Below are 18,035 nucleotides of genomic sequence, written 5' to 3'. Positions count from 1 at the left end.
AGTGTTAAATCAATTTTGAGTTGTGTTTTTGTGTATGATGTGAAATAAGGGTCCAGCTTCATTCTTTTGCTATTTATACCCAGATTTCCCAACACTAGCCTCTGCCTTCTTTCATTTTTCCTGGTGATTCCAGAAAGACCACAGCCATGGGGGTGGGGAGCTGAAGCTGTGCAGAAGACACACAGAGATCTGCATAGAAAAAGAAAAAAAACTATTCTGGAACCCCAGGGAGAAATGGCTAACTTAACTGCAGAAAGATGTTTATTGAAGAGCTCCTGCAGGAGGGATAAAAGATACTAGTAAAGTTGATAGAAGTCAAAGGAAGAAGGAAAATAGCATTCTAGAAAAAGGTGACTGCTTGAGAAAAGGAACAATACGCAAGAAACCACACATAACATGTGGAAGGACCACTCCGAGGTTTCATATTGCTGGGGCTCATATTCCAGCAGGAAGTACAGTGTGTATGATTCAAGAGTTTGTGTGTCCTCACATTACCTTCACCTTGCCTTTCTCTCCAGTCTTCTCTCCTATGTACACTTTCTCTGGATGACTTCATCTGCACCTACTTTATGTCTTTATTTTCTTTTTTTAAAAATTTTATTGTTCAGATTATTACAGTTGTTCCTCTTTTTTCCCCCCATAGCTCCCCTTCACCCAGTTCCCACCCCACCCTCTGCCCTTACACCCCCAACACTGCCCTCATCTATAGGTGTATGATTTTTTTCCAGTCTCTTCTCGCACCCCCACACCCCTTTCCCCCCAAGAATTGTCAGTCCACTCCCTTTCTATGCCCCTGATTCTATTATATTCACCAATTTATTCTGTTCATCAGATTATTTATTCACTTGTTTTTTAGATTCACTTGTTGATAGATATGTATTTGTTGTTCATAATTTTTATCTTTACCTTTTTCTTCTTCTTCCTCTTTGTAAAGGATACCTTTCAGCATTTCATATAATACTGGTTTGGTGGTGATGAACTCTTTTAGCTTTTTCTTATCTGTGAAGCTCTTTATCTGACCTCTAATTCTGAATGATAGCTTTGCTGGGTAAAGTAATCTTGGTTGTAGGTTCTTGGTATTCATCACTTTGAATATTTCTTGCCACTCCCTTCTGGCCTGCAAAGTTTCTGTTGAGAAATCTGCTGACAGTCGTATGGGTACTCCCTTGTAGGTAACTGTTTTTCTCTTGCTGCTTTTAAGATTTTCTCTTTGTCTTTGGTCCTGGCATTTTAATTATGATGTGTCTTGGTGTGGTCCTCTTTGGATTCCTTTTTTTGAGGGTTCTCTGCGCTTCCTGGACTTGTAAGTCTATTTCTTTCACCAGGTAGGGGAAGTTTCTGTCATGATTTCCTCAAATAGGTTTTCAATATCTTGCTCTCTCTCTTCTTCTGGCACCCCCATAATTCGGATGTTGGTACACTTGAAGTTGTTCCAGAGACTCCTTACACTATCTTCATATTTTTGGATTCTTTTTTCTTTTGTTTTTCTGGTTGGGTATTTTTGCTTCTTCATATTTCAAATCTTTGACTTGATTCTTGCAATCCTCTAGTCTGCTGTTGGATTTCTGTATAATATTCTTTATTTCAATCAGTGTATGCTTAATTTCTAGTTGGTCCTTTTTCATATCCTCAAGGGTCTCACTAGATTTATCGAGGGTCTCACTAAATTTATTGGCGGTTTCTATAAAATTCTTGAAAAACCTTATAACCGTGGTTTTGAACTCTATATCCAGTAGTTTGCTTTCCTCCATTTCTGTCATTTGTGACCTATTTCTTTGTCTCCGCATTTTGGCTGCTTCCCTGTGTTGATAGAGTGGCTTTCTGTGCTAGGTGTCCTATAGGGCCCAGTGGCTCAGCCTCCCCAATTACCTGAGGGGGACACTCTTGGTGCACCCCTTTGTGGGCTTTGTGTAGAGTCTTGTTGTAGTTAAGTTTTGATTGTTGTTGGTATCACTGGGAGGAATTTTCAGAAGCACCTCTCACATCTTTTAGACTCAATAATTTAAAAATTCTCTAGGCAGTCAAAACGTATTCTGATTCCCAGTTATAACAAATAATTTTTCTAACTTGTAATTCAGTTTCCTGTCTCCACTGAAAGGGTACACTAAATTCAATGATATTTTCTTGGACATTTTCCTACATACTACTTCTGAAAATATTCAGGATTTTTTTTATAAGTACAGTTTCTTTTTGGACTCAACTGTTCAATACTGTATTAATACTGTTCTTGTTTATTTTTCCCATCTCTCTGACAATTCTTTGCATGCCTCACTTTGTGGGTTCCCTGTCTTTTTCCCTAAACATTGGTGTTACCAGTACTCTTCAGATTGTCCTAAGTCAGTGCATTGAGACTCACAGATTTCACCAGAACTTTTCTAATGATGCCTAAATTGCTATCTGCCTGTCTGATCTCTTTTCACTTCATATTCTATATTCTCAAATGCATAATGGGCATTGACTCTTGAATATGCTGTCACCACATCAAACTCACTATATTTAAATTATTTTGATCATCTCTCTTCCACAATATATTTTTTGTGTTACCTCAATTCTTAATTTCTGTGACTTTCAGTGCCCTTGGCCAAATTTTAGCATTATCCATGAGTTTTTTCTTCTTCTCATCTATCCTGATTACATTCAACCAATTACCAAAACTCCAATGCCTTCACCTCTAAATTATATCTAAAATGTATCCCTAATTACCCACCTATCCATGTTATCAGTACTGATATTTCAATTCCGTGTCACTTCTCTCTATGGAGCATGCTCATGCCTTTCCTCACCCCCTTCTCTCCCCAGGCCTCTCTCTTCCTCCCTCCCTCCCTTCCTCTCTCTCTGGCTCCAACTTTTGTCCTAACCTGTTTCCCGAGCCCATTTCTTCTATGGCTCACTTCTACCTCTGTGACTTTCCAAATAAACTTTCTCTTACAGTTTGAGTCTTGGCTATGAATTCTTCTCTCCGCCAGAACTCAAGGACTGAGGCTGCTGAACTGAGGTTAACACCTGGTGTTATTCCCACCATTAACATATGGTGCATGACTCGGATCTTTTTCCTTGCAGTTTTGGGTAAGTTGCCCTCTAAAACACACCTGTGCCTTCCTCCTCCAGGCATGTGCCCTTCCATCCTTTTCGTAAAGCCCTAAGGGTCCCCACAAAATTTGCAATCAGGGGAGCAGTAACAGGTTCCCCAGGCTAAATCTCCTAAGGCCCCTTCCTTTGCTTCTGTAACTTGCTTCCTCAGTCCGTGGAGCTTGCTTCATTCTGGCCTCCTTCTTCTCCCAATCTGCTTTCTCTGGACCCACCGCCAGGGAAGTGGTGAACACTGGCAGTTGGTTAATTGCCTTCTGAGAGCCTGAACTCACTGGGCTGTGAAGATAAAGGGCACTTAAAAAAAAGAAAGAAATACTATTTGAAAAGGCATATTGAAGATAGAGTACACTGTACTTTCTTCTCACAAACTTTCCCTAGCTCTCTGACCTGCACAATTAATCATATACCGTAGCCTAAACCCGTAGCAAATTGACTCTATTTTACCACCCCAACTCGATTTCACAGCACTTCCCAATACATGGCCTAAGCTCCGGCCAAACTGAGCCTCGTGTGCTCTTCATGTGACGAGCATTCTCCCTCCGGCTGCCCTTACTGTACCTCCTTTGCAGTGTTGTTTCTGGGAGCTCCTCACTTCTAAATATGACCCACGTTTTGAAGCTCACTGTAACTAAGGACTTTTCTGAATTGTTTCACCAGAACAATTTTCTGTCTGATCTATGCATGCATAGAACTGATGTATAGTTTCTTAAGTGTACTTATCACGAGTTATTCTATATTATAGTTCTCTATAACAAGGTGTATCTTCTTCCACGGAGGGTCTGTAAGCCTCAAACACTTAGTACACGGCATAATTTTTTAAAAACTTGATTGAATACTCACACAAATATGTAATGATGAACACCATCCACCGAGATCTGTGGCCTAATTACTGTGAACATGTGTGGAAATATTCAGTTTCCCCAGAATAGCTCAGCAGCACGTGTGTACTTGCAGGCTTTCAGCCATGTTCAGAGCAGTTAAGTTACTTTGGGGAGTATCACATGCAAATGAAATGTTAATGTACACATCAGTATTTACATATCAGGATTTCTCAACCTTGGCATGATTGACATTTTGGGCCAAATGATTCTTTGCTGTGGGAGCTGTCCTGTGCACTGTAGGATGTTTAGCAGCATCCGTGGCTCTGTCAGTAGATGCCTGGCTCACCCCTCCTCAATTGGAGGATCAAAAATGTTTTTCAATGTTGCCCAATGTCCAGTGGGGGTGAAATTCACCCTCATCCTTGTTGAGAAACAGTTTCATAACAGTGGGTGTCCAACCATATATCCACATGCATCAGTTAAAGTAGGTTGTTATATGCATCACTGACCAAACCTAACCTAATTGCAATAAGCATCTATATTTCATTCATTCGCAGTCCAATAGTCCTATTCCCTTCTGTGCCCCTTTCCCGAGTGACCTTTCTACAAGCAAGGGTTCTGTTGTCGGTTCCTTCTACCATGTGTTTCAACAACCCCAGAGGCCTCTGTTTCCAGCTGCATGGATGTGTGAAGGGGAGAGAGTCTTGTGTTGTGAAAGATAAATTCCTGCCAGACCTGGAAATGACTTCTATTTCTTCTGTTTAATTTACTGACCAAAACTAGTCACGTGGTGCCACCTGTATGCATAGGAGTTTGAGGACTGCAGCCTTCTTGTGCGTCTCTGAGGAACATGAAACAGTTTGACAAACACATAGGAATAACTGAAATTTAATAATAGGGATTTTTGAACAGTACTTGCCGCACAATAAAAAATGTATTCAATGTATATTTTTAAAACTTTATGTGTAACTCCCACTTCAGGCCAAGATGTACTAACACAGTCTGGATTAACCACACATCACCTCTTTCCCGCACACTTGTAACACCAAAGAATAAAAATATAAAGAAAAAAATATATAAAATAGTGGTGTCAAGAAGTGAACTCTAACAGAAAACAAGCAGAGAAAGCTTCATTTGAAAGCATAATGTCCATTAACAGGTGAATTGATAGATGACGGTATAGCCACATAATGGAAAATAACTCAGCAACAAAAAGGAATGCACTAACTATTCTTTTATCTTTATTGTTGAAAGTGTTTCATAATTTCCCCCTTCCCCCCATTGATCTCTTCCAGCCTACTCCTGCCCCTCACCCCTTCAGGTCTTCACCACCCCATTGTCGGTGTCCACAGGTTATGCATATAAGCATACAAGTTCATTGGTTGATCTCTTCCCACCCACCCTCCCCTGCCTTCCCTCTGAGGTTCAACAGTCTGTTCATGGTTCTATGACTCTGGGTCTATTTTTGTTCAACAGTTAATTTTCTTCATTAGATTCCACATATGAGTGAGATCATGTGATACTTAGCTTTCTCTGACTGGCTTATTTCACTTAGCATAATGCTCTCCAGGTCCATCCATGCTGTTGCAAATGGTAAGAGTTCTTTCTTTTTTATTGCCACATAGATTTCTATTAGGTAATTGTACCACAGTTTTTTTTTTTATCCGCTCATCTACTGATGGACACTTAGGCTGTTTCCAAATTTTCGCTATTGTAGATTGCACTGCTATGAACATATATTCTTTCTGATGAGTGTTTCAGAATTCTTAAGATATATTCCTAGAAGTGGGATTTCTGGGTCAGACAGGAATTCCATTTTTTTTTTTTGAGGAAATGCCATACTGTTTTCCATAGTGGCTGGACAAGTCTGTATTCCCACAAGCAGTGTACTAGGGTTCCCTTTTCTCCATGATCTAGCTAACAATTGTCATTTGTTGATTTGTTGATTCTAGCCATTCTGACAGGTGTAAGGTGATATCTCATGGTTGCTTTGATTTGCATCTCTCAGATGATTAGTGACTTTGAGCATTTTTTCATATGTCTCTTAGCTTTCTGTATGTCGACTTTGGAGAAGTGTCTATTTAGGTCCGTTGTCCATATTTTAATTGGATTATTTGTCTTCCTTTTGTTAACTTGCATGAGTTCCCTATAAATTTTGGAGATTACCCCTTATCAGATGTATCATTGGCAAATATGTTCTCCCATGTAGTGGGCTCTCTTGTTATTTTGTTGATGGTTATTTTGCAGTGCAGAAGTTTTTATTTTAATGTAGTCTCATTTGTTTATTTTCTTAGTTTCCATTGTATGGGTAAACATATTGTACTAGAGATGTCTGAGGTTTTGGTGCCTATAGTTTTTTTCTAGGACTTTTATGGTTTCCCATCTTACATTTAAGTCCTCTGTCCATTTGTAGTTTGTTCTTCTTGTGTATGGTGTAAGTTGGTGGTCTAGTTTCATTTTTTTTGCATGTACCTGTCTAATTTTCCCAACACCATTTATTGACAAGACTGTCTCTGCTCTATTGTCTGCTCTTGCCTCCTTTGTCAAATATTAATTGAGCATAGTGGCTTGGGTCGATTTCTGGGGTCTCTGTTCTGTTCCATTGATCTATATGCCTGTTCTTGTGCCAGTGCCAAGTGAACTAACTATTGATAAACCCAACAATCTCACAATAATAATGCTGAGTTAAAAACCCCTCGACAAAATAGAACACTTACCACATGATTTCATTTACTGAAACCCTGGAATATGCAGACCAATCTTCAGTGAGATAAAGTCCCTTCGTGGTTTCCTGGAAGATGGGGAGGGAAGTGGTGAGAGGAATAAATTGTAAAGGGGCACAAGGAAAGTATTGATGGTGATGCTCACAATCTTGATTGTGGCATTTATTTTATGGATGTAAACATATATCAATACTTTACCTAAACTGTTAAAGTTTATTTCATTTTAATTAATGTAAATTTAAGGTAATTTAATCTTAATGTGCTTTTGTCTGTTCAATGTCTCCAGAACACTCTCTCCAAGGCCAAAATCACTGCACACAGACAAAGCATGAGACCCTATTCAGGCCCTCCTTCCCCACATTACATGGCCCTGCTTTCTTTCTCAGTAGGAACCGATATTCACAGGGAGGAGTGGCAGAAAATAAAAAATAAAACTTTAGGCAAGAAAAGAGGAATTCAAATGAAATCATCTGAATTCAGGCTTCTTGCGAAGAACCAACATGCCTGTTCTTTGCTTCAAACCTTCTGGAATTTCATCAGGGCTACAATTTGCTCAAGACCCTAAGGTCGAATAAATGATTTGTATGTTTAGAGGATGTAGGATCTGCTTTAGCCCGAGCCCTTGGAGATGGGTTGGTGGTCTGACCTTCAGACAATGGCTCTGAGATGCTTCTCCGCTAAGTTTCAGAGGTTCAGCAACACTTCACACCTTGTGTACGTCACCAGCTTCCAAAGGTCCTGGGCCTTATTCAACCGAAGCCTCATTTCTACTTTCTCAGATCCTAAGGGAGATTTTCATCAAAAGCAGATTCCGTGCTAAGCCAGAGACACCTGTCAATGAAAAAAGTTAATTTTTCAAACCCTTTGCACCATTGGCTTCTGAAGGGGGAAATCATTGATCTGTCTGTGTGCAGTGGGAAGGAGGATATTTTTTTTTAGAAAAAGAGCAATAGACGGCTTGTGTGTGAAAATCAATGCAGTTGAGAGGAAAAATGGACTAACGGAGGTTGCAGATATTCCACAAAGGAGAGAGAAATGACAATTGAGTTTCAGTGAAATACAAATATGGTGAGAAAATGAAATCACTGTTCTTGCAGTTTAATTTCTAAGAAGAAGGTCTTGAGGGAAAAGACCCTGCAATTTTAATTCTAATCCTGAAACAGAGAAATATTCTAAGATTAAAAGAAAATTTTCAACTTTAAATAAATGAAAGAACAATTTTTTTACTTACATGAGATAAAACAGTTTTATCCTCCACAGTCTGTCCTATTTTCATGCATAGTGACTTGCTAGTTTCTAATGATTTTTTTTTTCAATTGGCAAAATGATAATTAATATCCCCCAATGAATGGTAATACAATAGCCTTTTATTCCACTTTGAATTCTCTGAGAGTCTAGCATTAAACTTGATGTATTTTCTTATAAGTACTGAGAATAGAGACAGGATTCAAAATTATTTCATCTATAGCAGAAAATACATCGTAGCATCACATTTTTTTATAACTACAGTCAACACAACCATCAGTGTTTCAAGAAAGAAACATTTATGGAAATCTCTCCCACATGGAAAAGAGTTTTAAACTCATAAGTATGATATAGGGCAAAAATGAAATTTTCAGAGGTAGAAAAACTTGATTTCAAGACCTATCTCCATCTCTCATAAGATGCAGATAGCAGAGTGTTACACATATTTGCTGAGATCCTAATGTCACAAATTAAATGCCAAAGTGACTTGTGAAGCGGACCCAACACAAGTGACCCTGCAAGCCCCATCGCCATTGAGCATCTGAGAAGGTCAGGAAGACAGGCTGGTGAGTTAGGAGGAGTGGGTTTGCCTGGATGAGCCTTCACTGTGAGTCCCAGGCCACACAGTTGGACATTTGTGAGGCACAGGTCCCTCCACTCAAACCTGTGAGGCAATCCTCAAAAAGAGATTCATCAGTGAGTTTCATAAGTTAGACATCTACTCTGCAGTTGAGAGATAAGAGTGGCCTGGCCAGCATGGCTCAGTGATTGAGTGTCAACCTATGAATCCAGGAAGTCATGGTTCGATTCCCGGTCAGGGCACATGCCTGGATTGTGGGCTAAATCTGCAGGGGGGGTGGGGGGAGCATGCAAGAGGCAGCCCATCAGATTCTCTCTCATAATTGATGTTTCTATCTCTCTCTCTCCCTCTCCCTTCCTTTCTGAAATCAATAAAAAGATTTTTTTTAAAAAAAGACAGCCTGCACAGACCAAATTCAGGACCTACCCAAAAGGGCCGCTTAGGGCACTGGGACCCCAGTAGTGGGAAGAAGTAGAGGTAAGCCACTGAATTCTCTGTCTCCGCAGAAGTCTTTGCAAGCCATCTGTATAACTGCAGACAATGCTATCTGCCTTAAATAAAACTCTTCGGGAGACATCACCAGCAACTGGGAGGGGAGAAGAAGATGTCCAAGGACCCACATGCCAATCTCAAAAGCACCCAAATGAGGATGAGTCGGCTTTAAAGATCCGCCAGACACAGGGAATACAAAATGAATAGCAGTTCCCCCGCTCTCCGAAAGTAGCACATGCCTGTGAAACTTTGCCTATGTCAAAACGGTGTAAAACAAAGAAGCAACTACCACTAATTTATATGCTTTTATTTTGTTCTGGACCTAAATGCTTAGCTGCATCGAGTAACACTTTTAATGTTAGACTAACAGTCACACCCTGAGGAGCTCTCGGGCTTTTCTGATACCTTAGGACACATCTTGGTACTGATAGACAAAATCAATGGAGGCAAAGCCCAGATGCTGGCAGACACAGTTCAGGGTTCTGTGGTCTTGATGCTGAGATGAGGAGTGTGGGTCCCAGGGAAGAAGGTTGACCTGGCCACTCTCGCTGCTGGGTCTATGCCTGGCCTTGTGGGAAACAGATGCTGAATGCTATCTGCTTTCTTTTTTTCTTTGCCTTTTTTGTAAAAGTGAAAATCCTCTTTGGATATCATTTGGTTAGTGAAAGCAGATGCTAATGTAGGCCTTTTCTAAATGCAAAGTGATGCAACCCAAATTTGCAGAAAGTGGGGGGTACCCACAGTTCAGTAACTGGTAGGGGAGGAATGGAGCTAAAATGGGGAAGGTGGACTGTCCTTCCATGGATGCTCATCACCACCTGTCAGAGGCCCTGCCAGGGGAGGGGCATGCTAATAATGATATGGAATGGGACATTTTAATTTGTAATCTGAAATTCAGTTTTATGACTTAAAGTGACCCTAGTATCTCATGGTCCTGAAAGTAACGAAAAAACTCAGGAGCTGCCTGAATGCTCATTTACTGGTGTAGGGTAACAGCCGCCCCATTGAGCTCTTTAAATGAGAGTGGGCAGCAAAAATTACTTTATTTTCTGTTCACATCCCACTGGTAAAAGTTGTTTAAGATAAATACTACCTGGACAATTTTAGGCAATTCATTCATCTACATTAAACTTCTCTTTCCTTACTATTATGGCGGATTACATAAGATAATATGTGTAACAGACTGAACATGATAAAAATAAATTCATCTACCATGCTTCTGATACTGTTCTCCAGCCCTTTCTTACCGTTGCTAGCTTCCTCCGTGGCTCCTTCCCTTCTGCTTTCTTCTGCTTTTTCCTTTGTTCAATTATTTTTTTTTTTGAGTCAGTAGAATTGCTGTCAGAAAACTTGCAGTTTTGTTTGTGTAATAGAACAGAAAAACTTTTAGGCTTACGTCAGAAAAATTTCTTGTTAAAAGTTCAGAAAGAACTATCAGGGAGACACAAACAATTTATTGCAGATAAAAGAATTCGAAAAGTAAAAAAATACTGGATACATTCTGACAGGATCAATCAGCTATTCACATGTAGATAACAACAGTGGAAGTTTCTAATGAAGACCCTGAATTACTGAAATAAAAATAAACTATGTTCACCAGATTAATGAATAAGCAACTAAGAAATCTAGAATAGCTTGTAATAAGTGATCACATTAACAGATAATTGGTGGATGTGGAATTCAATAAAATTTCATTATCTATCAATGACAAATAACTAAATTAACAATTGAAGAATTACTTAAAATTAGTAGTTTTAACTAATGTAAACAGTAGATTTAATAATGCAACTCTCATCAAACCCAACAATAAGAGAAATATGTCCATTATTTTTATTATTGTTTACTATTGACATAGAAATAATAGTCATTGAAATAAAATATGAAAAATAAATCATTTGTATAATTTTTTTTGAAAAAGACAAAAAAATTTTAGTTAGAAATAATGCAAAACTGTAATCTTAAGAATTATTATGATTAATATTCTATCTCAGCAAAGTGAATTATTTAAGGTAAATATACAAATGTTAATAATTTTATATCTATAGAAATAACTAATTTGAAGGTAGAACAAATATTTCCCATGATTATTTTTAAATTAGAATACCATAACTTTAATTTAAACTAGTTAACAAGGTAATTATATGGAGGAAATATTAATTACATATACATATCAAGAACCAGGCTTCTTGAGCAAGAGAATATGTAATTACGATGAATTGTCGTAAGTCCACTTATACTTTTAAACTAATCTCAATCAAATTTTAAAAACTTCATATTTATATGAAAGATTAAAGGTTAAGACAAACAGTTAAATAATATTTTTAAACAAAATTGATGTAATGGGGCTTGAGGACTCACTTGCAACTTTAAATGATATCAAAACATGCTACAAAGCTATAATAATTTTTAGCACAGTAAAATGATGACACAATAAAGAAACAGGGCCATGAACTAAAATAGGAATCTAAAAAGAAAGAATATGCCAAATCTATAATAAAAGCGTAACATGCTAATTAGATTGAACGTCCTTCAGGGCGACTTTCTGGATGAAGCAGGGCTGCGAGGGAAGCCCGGATCCCAGGTGCCAGTGGGAAGCCAGTGCCAGCAGCCGGGGGAAGGAAGGCCTGCTCTTGCATGAATTTTGTGCATCAGGCCTCTAGTGTAATTATATTATATTACACTAGTATTATTATTAGTTTAATAATTATATTTATTATATTAGTGTATTAGTTTATATTAGTGTAATAATTATATTATAATTATTAGTGTAATAATTATATTACACTAAAGGCCCGGTGCACAAAAATTTGTGCACTCGGGTGGGTCCCTCAGCCCGGCCTGTGCCCTCTCGCAGTCTGGGGTCCCTCGGGGGTCCCTCCCCCTGGCTGCTGGCACCAGTTTTCCTCCAGCGCCCAGAACCCAGGCCTTCGCTCTTCATCGGGAGGGGCTGGCGCGGCGGGCGAGGAGCTTAGCTTTTTTTTTTTTTTGCCGAGGAGAGCATGGGGTCCGTTTATTGGGGGGTCAGTCAAAGGGGGCCTGGCTAGGGTGGGGTAGGGCAGAAGCTGGTCTGGCCACCTAGAAACCCAACTTGAGTCCAGGGCTTCGTCCACTTCTAAGCCAAAGTCTTCCTCCACCTTTATCTGCATGGGGGCCAGCTCCGGAGTCAGCAGGACTCCCTTCCCGTGGCACTCGCCGCCTTTTCCGCCCACTGGGCCCCTCGCCAGGGGCCAGGCTGCTGGCTTCTGCGGGCACTGGCGTCCTCCTGGGTGGGGACTGCCCCTCTTTCTCTGGAGGCTCGTTCTCAGCATTGCCTGGGGTGGGGGCGTCTGTGCCCTGGCTTCCCTCATCCTCCAGTAAGATGGTGAACTGGCTGGCCCGGTAGTCATTGCCCTAGGAGTCCAGCACCTTCATGAGGAACCTCCGCTCCTGCTGGAGTCTCCGTGTTATCTTCTGTACCTGATGGAGCCTGTTCAGGACCCGCTCGTTCACCTGCTCGATCTCCCTGCAGCGCCGACCCAGCGCCTGGTACTTCCTGCTATTGAGTTCCCCTTGGTGCCGCTGCCGGCCTTGGGCTGCCTCCTCCTCTTTGTCTCGCTCCCGGAGGCTGGAGCTGCCCAGACCCCCAGACATGAACTCCATTTCGGTCTCAAGCTCGCACTCCAGGATGTGACCACCGAACAGTGGAGGCAGTGCCAGCTCCGAGCCAGGAGGTGCTGAGAACTCCTCAAAGCCCACGGCTGCCATGGTCCCCTCTCTCAGCTCCAGCTCCATTTCTCCCTGGCTCCCGGCGCAGAACTTCCAACCTTGCAAACCTCTAGGTTAAAGTGGATCGCAAAACAACAGGCCCCATCTGATTCCACAGCCAGGCACCTGGGCCCTGGCTGCTAAGCCTCCTGGGAGTTGTAGTTCTCTATTTCCAGCTCGCCTCCCTCACCCCACCCCCACCCCAAGTCCCGGCTGAAAGGCCCTGCTGCCAGGCATCTCAGTCAACTCCGTCTTTATTCCAGTCCAGACACCGCGCTGTCTGACCACAGAGACTCTCCGTTTGGGAGGCCTGGTCCTCTCCGCAGACTCTCAGCAGGCCCCAGGGGCGTGGCGGGCTTCCCTCTTTGCTCTTCGCTCGCCATGCCGGCCTTCGCTTGCTGCTCCTGTGCCTACATATGCAAATTAACCGCCATCTTTGTTGGCGGTTAACCGCCATCTTTCTTGGCAGTTAATTTGCATATCGCCCTGATTAGCCAATGGGAAGCGTAGCGAAGGCACAGTCAATTACCCTTTTTGTCTTTTATTAGATAGGACTAGAGGCCCAGTGCATGAATTTGTGCATGGGTGGGGACCCTCGGCCTGGCCAGTGATCAGGGCTATCGGGGCCATCTTGCCCAGTCCCTATCAGGCCCAATCGGGGCTGGCCAGCTAGGGGGAGGGACCATGGGAGGTTGGCAGGCCCCAATCAGGGCTGGCTGGCCGGGGAGGAGAGAATGTGGGAGGTTGGCCGGCCCAGGACACAGGAGGTTGGCTGTGGGAGTGCACTGACTACCAGGGGACAGCTCCTGCGTTAAACGTCTGCCCCCTGGTAGTCAGTGCGCATCATAGTGACCAGTCATTCAGTCGACCAGTAGTAACAGTCGCTTAGACTTTTATATATATAGATTTCTGTAAAATTGATGAAATATAAATTAGTACTGTTCTACAGGTTTTTCATTTATTCATCATTTTATCTTTCCATTAAGCAAATATTTACTCAATATTTGCTAAGATTAAGGTTCATACATGCATCTTCTATCTCCAGACTTCCTGTTCATTCTTGTTTCTCAATAGACCTATTGTCTTCCTTTACATGAAATCCCCATTACCTTCTACTGTATTCCTTCCTATGCACATGATGGCTTTCTCTCAGGAAAAAAAATGATATATCTTGTATTATTGGGGAAGCAACATGATTGTATTAGTTTGTTTTGCTGATATAACAAATTACAATAAACTTAGTTGGTTAAAAGAACGCAAGTTTTATATCTTGCCATTCTGAAGGTCAGAAGTAAAAAAATGGGTCTCACCCGACTAAAATGAAGATGTTGGTTGGCAGGGCTCCATTTCTCTTGGGATGCTCTAAGAAGGATCTATTTCCTTCCTTTTCCAGCATTTAGAAACTGGCCACATTCCTTGGCTCATGGCCCTCCTCCATAGACAAAGCCAGTAGCCACCAGTTGAGTCTTTCCCATGATGCCCTCTAACTGGCTCTGTTCTGCTTTCTTTTTCCCCACTTAGGACTTATGTGATTACATTGGGACCACCCAGATACTCCAATGTAATCTCTTTATTTTAATGTCAGGAGATTAGGAATTAGTCCCTCCTGGCCATGTAACATATTCATGGGTTCAAGTGACCAGAAGTAAACAACTCTTGGGGCGATTATTTGCCCATCACAGGATGTACTGGGGGGGAAAAAAACACATAGTTTTTTTATCAGATATTTCTGGTTTTGGATGTTTACTCTTGTTTCTATGTTATATTAGAGTCCTGGTGCACGAATTCGCACATGGCATGTGGAGATCAGGCCCCAGCCTCGCAGGCCTGCAACCCTGCCTGGTACCCTGCCTTGGCCTAGTGCTGCCCCATCACTTGCTCCACCATCCCGCCTGTGGGGCAATTGGTTGGGGCCGGGGTCCTCCACCTGGCTCCCTCAGCACCTGGGAGCTGGGCAGCAGCCCCGCCCCCTGCTGCCACCACTGGTCACCATCTGCGGGGTGATCAGCAAGGCTATTGGGCCCCCACTCACACCCACCTTGGCCTGGCACTGCCTGCTCACCTGCTCCACCATCCTGCCACAGTCCTGCTCTCATTGGGACCCATCGAGGTCACCAGCACCTTCACTGCTGCCCTCTGCCAGAGCCACATTGCCGACACCCACCATGTTCTGCTCTGCCCCCTGGTGGTCAGCGCACGTCATAGCGAGTGGTTGAACTCTTGGTCGAATGACCGCTTGAGGGGAAAATTTGCATATTAGGCTTTTATTATAGAGGATATTTGTGACATTGTGCAACATTCATAATTTCTCTAAGACTGAGTCTACAAGAAGAAAAGCTGTTATAAAGATTACATATCTATCTAGCACACAGAAAACATTTAATAAATGATCTCTATTATAATTATTTAAAATCTCACCAATATTTTAGTTTTAACATCAGTCACATAGCCATAGGGGTCATTTATATGCACTCAAAGAAGCAAATATTTGTGACATCCATCAGACCACTTATCAGTCAATCCAACATCAATTGCATGCTAAGCATTGTGCTAAGCCCACCCAACATTGCAGATACCATATATATTGTGAACTTTAAAGATCCAATCAAAGAATTATTTATAAATCATTCAAAATGTTATATATCATTTTTTTTGCACAGGGATTTAAATCTAAAATAATCTAATTTGTGAAACCAGATAGATTATTAAAGCACTTAACTGAAGTTGAGAAATAATTTTTTAAAAATGATTGTGAGGGGAAAAGAAACTCTGTGTTTCTTGTGTGACTAGTTGAAGTAGCATATAGAGTGATATTGTTGGAGTTATTTGTTACCACAGATTAAGTATGCATTTTCTGAGAATTTCTTATAACTTTTTATGGAATTGTTCATTATTGCTCCCACTTCTTATTTTGGGTTAAAGGAAAAAGTTTGTATGTGGGGAATATTAGTTCATTCTTTGCTAACATATTTCACATAGCATTATCTCTAGTTTGTGATTTTAAAAAATGAAAGTAATACACACTATATTAGTGACTGCAATAAAAGAATTTAAGGAAAGAGCCACATATCTGGTGAGAGGTAAAGCATAATACATCTGATGGTTCTAAATATCATTCAAGCAGAAAACAAATGACTGTGCCTTAAAATGGACTTTTCTCTTCTCTCTCTACCAATCAAAATTCTGTATAGCCTCAATTCATCCAGCATTAATCTTTGCTTATTCTACATTTTCATAGCCTTTATTGAACTATATTACAGCACAATATTATTTAAACTCACCTTCAGTTAGCTATTACAATCCTTCCATATGGGTCACATCTTGATTACCTGTGATTTTCTACCATGCACCATAGCAGCTAGTACTAATCCCCAAGCATATTGGCACTCAATAAATTCTAGCTGAATCAAAGTACTGTAGATCACTGTAGATCACTGAGTCAGAGATGAAAGAAATGCAATAATAAAGCTGTGAAACATCCTATATAATAAAGAGGTAATATACAAATTAACCCTCATGCCCTCACAAGATGGCTGCCTACTACTAGGATGGCAGGGGGTTAGTGAGGGACAACCAAACGACTGAACAGCAGGCTGCATGGGGCGACCAGGCCAGTGGGTGGGGGGAGACCAGGCCGGCAGGGGAGGGCAGTTATGGGCGACCAGGCAGGCAGGCAGGTGAGTGATTAGGAGCCAGCGGTCCAGGATTGTGAGAGGGATACCAGATTGGAGAGGGTGCAGGCTGGGCTGAGGGGACTCCCCCATCTCCATGCAGGAATTTCATGCACCGGGCCTCTAGTAGATAAGTGAAAACAGGCAATAACTCAAAAGCCTTGGCATTTAATTTTATTTAGTTTTGAAATTGGGTTTTATAAAATGTGCTAACACTGTAAGTCCTCTAATTCTTGAGCAGCCACCTAGACTTCAGGTGCTTGGGAAGTGCATCAGAGAACTCTCCTGGCCCATTGACATACACTATTACCTAGTCAAGTCTTTGGCCCCAAGCCCTGTGTAGACACCTACTCTGAGATGGGGTGGAACATTCGTAGTCTCATCTATCTGTGTGAGGACTGCTCTGGTCCCTTCAGCTTCAATCTGAAGCATCTTGATGTATTTGTTGGACCCCCGTAATGTTCTTGCAAGGAAACACTTTCCATCAGGAGTTTCTATTCTAATTAAATGAGGCAAATAATATAAATCAATCAATCAATCAATCAATCAATCAATCCTATATAATAAAAGCCTAATATGCTAAGTATACAGTCATCCATCCAACCAATCAAAGCGTAATATGCTAATGATATGCTACGACCACTCAACCACTCACTATGATGTGCAATGACCACCAGGGGCCAGACGTTCCAACTGGTAGGTTAGCTTGCTGCTGGGGTCCTGCCGATCTGGACTGAGCGAGATGGGCCAGACATTCCCTGGAGAACCTCCTTTGGTCCCTCCCCAGCTGGCCAACCTCCCATGCCCTCCCCAGCCTGGATCGTGCACCGGTGAGGTCCCTCGGCCTGGCCTGCACCCTCTCACAATCCGGGACCCCTCAGGGATGTCAGAGATCCGGTTATGGCCTGATCCTGCTCAATGCAGGAGCTGGCCCCTGATGGTCAGTGTGCTCTTACAGGGGGAGCGCCACTCAGCCAGAAGCCAGGCTCATAACTGGCAAGTGCTCCCGCCTCTGTGGCAGTGCTAAGGATGTCTGACTGACAGCTTAGGCTTGCTCCCCTCGAGGAGCGGGCCTATGTCATCAGTTGCACATCCTCTGAGGGCTCCTGGACTGTGAGAGGCTCAGGCCAGGCTGAGGGACCCCCTCCCCCTGAGTGCATGAATTTCGTGTACTAGACCTCTAGTAAATAAATAAATAAATAAATAAATAGAATAGAATAGATAGAATAGAATAGATAGATAGATACATAATAAATCATTTTTTCCAGATGATGCTAGGGTCATGGATTAAATCAAGCAGAAGAAAATTACATAAAATATTAAAGTCAGGGCAGAGATTTGAGATCTTAAATAGGCCTCTTTAGTATAGATATTACTGAAAAGTGATACATGAGCAAAAACCTAGGTAAAATAATAAAAATGTGAGTAAGAATAAAATGCCAGAATGAAGAACTTTGCCAAGCACTGTTAAAACAATGAAAGATCTACACCAATAAAAGAGAAACATCATAATTAGAGTACAACCCCTACCCTTTTCATTGGCTAATCAGTGAGTATATGCAACTTAACTGTCAAAAGAGCCGGCATCTGGTCTTTAGACAGCTTCGCGCGAACAGCCATTCTGCTGCATCTGTGCCCGGAGGACCCCTTTCTCCACACCCTGACCAAC

General features: G+C 41.7%; 1 pseudogene; it reads right to left on the bottom strand.

Annotated features, from left to right (window-relative positions):
- Nucleotides 1–7,318: 7,318 nt before the first annotated feature.
- On the bottom strand, nucleotides 7,319–12,783 carry LOC102428199 (annotated as a pseudogene).
- Nucleotides 12,784–18,035: the final 5,252 nt, after the last annotated feature.

Source organism: Myotis lucifugus, unplaced genomic scaffold (assembly GCF_000147115.1).
Source record: "Myotis lucifugus unplaced genomic scaffold, Myoluc2.0 scaffold_224, whole genome shotgun sequence".
Classification (NCBI taxonomy): domain Eukaryota; kingdom Metazoa; phylum Chordata; class Mammalia; order Chiroptera; family Vespertilionidae; genus Myotis; species Myotis lucifugus.
This window is presented reverse-complemented; position numbering and strand designations above follow the sequence as displayed.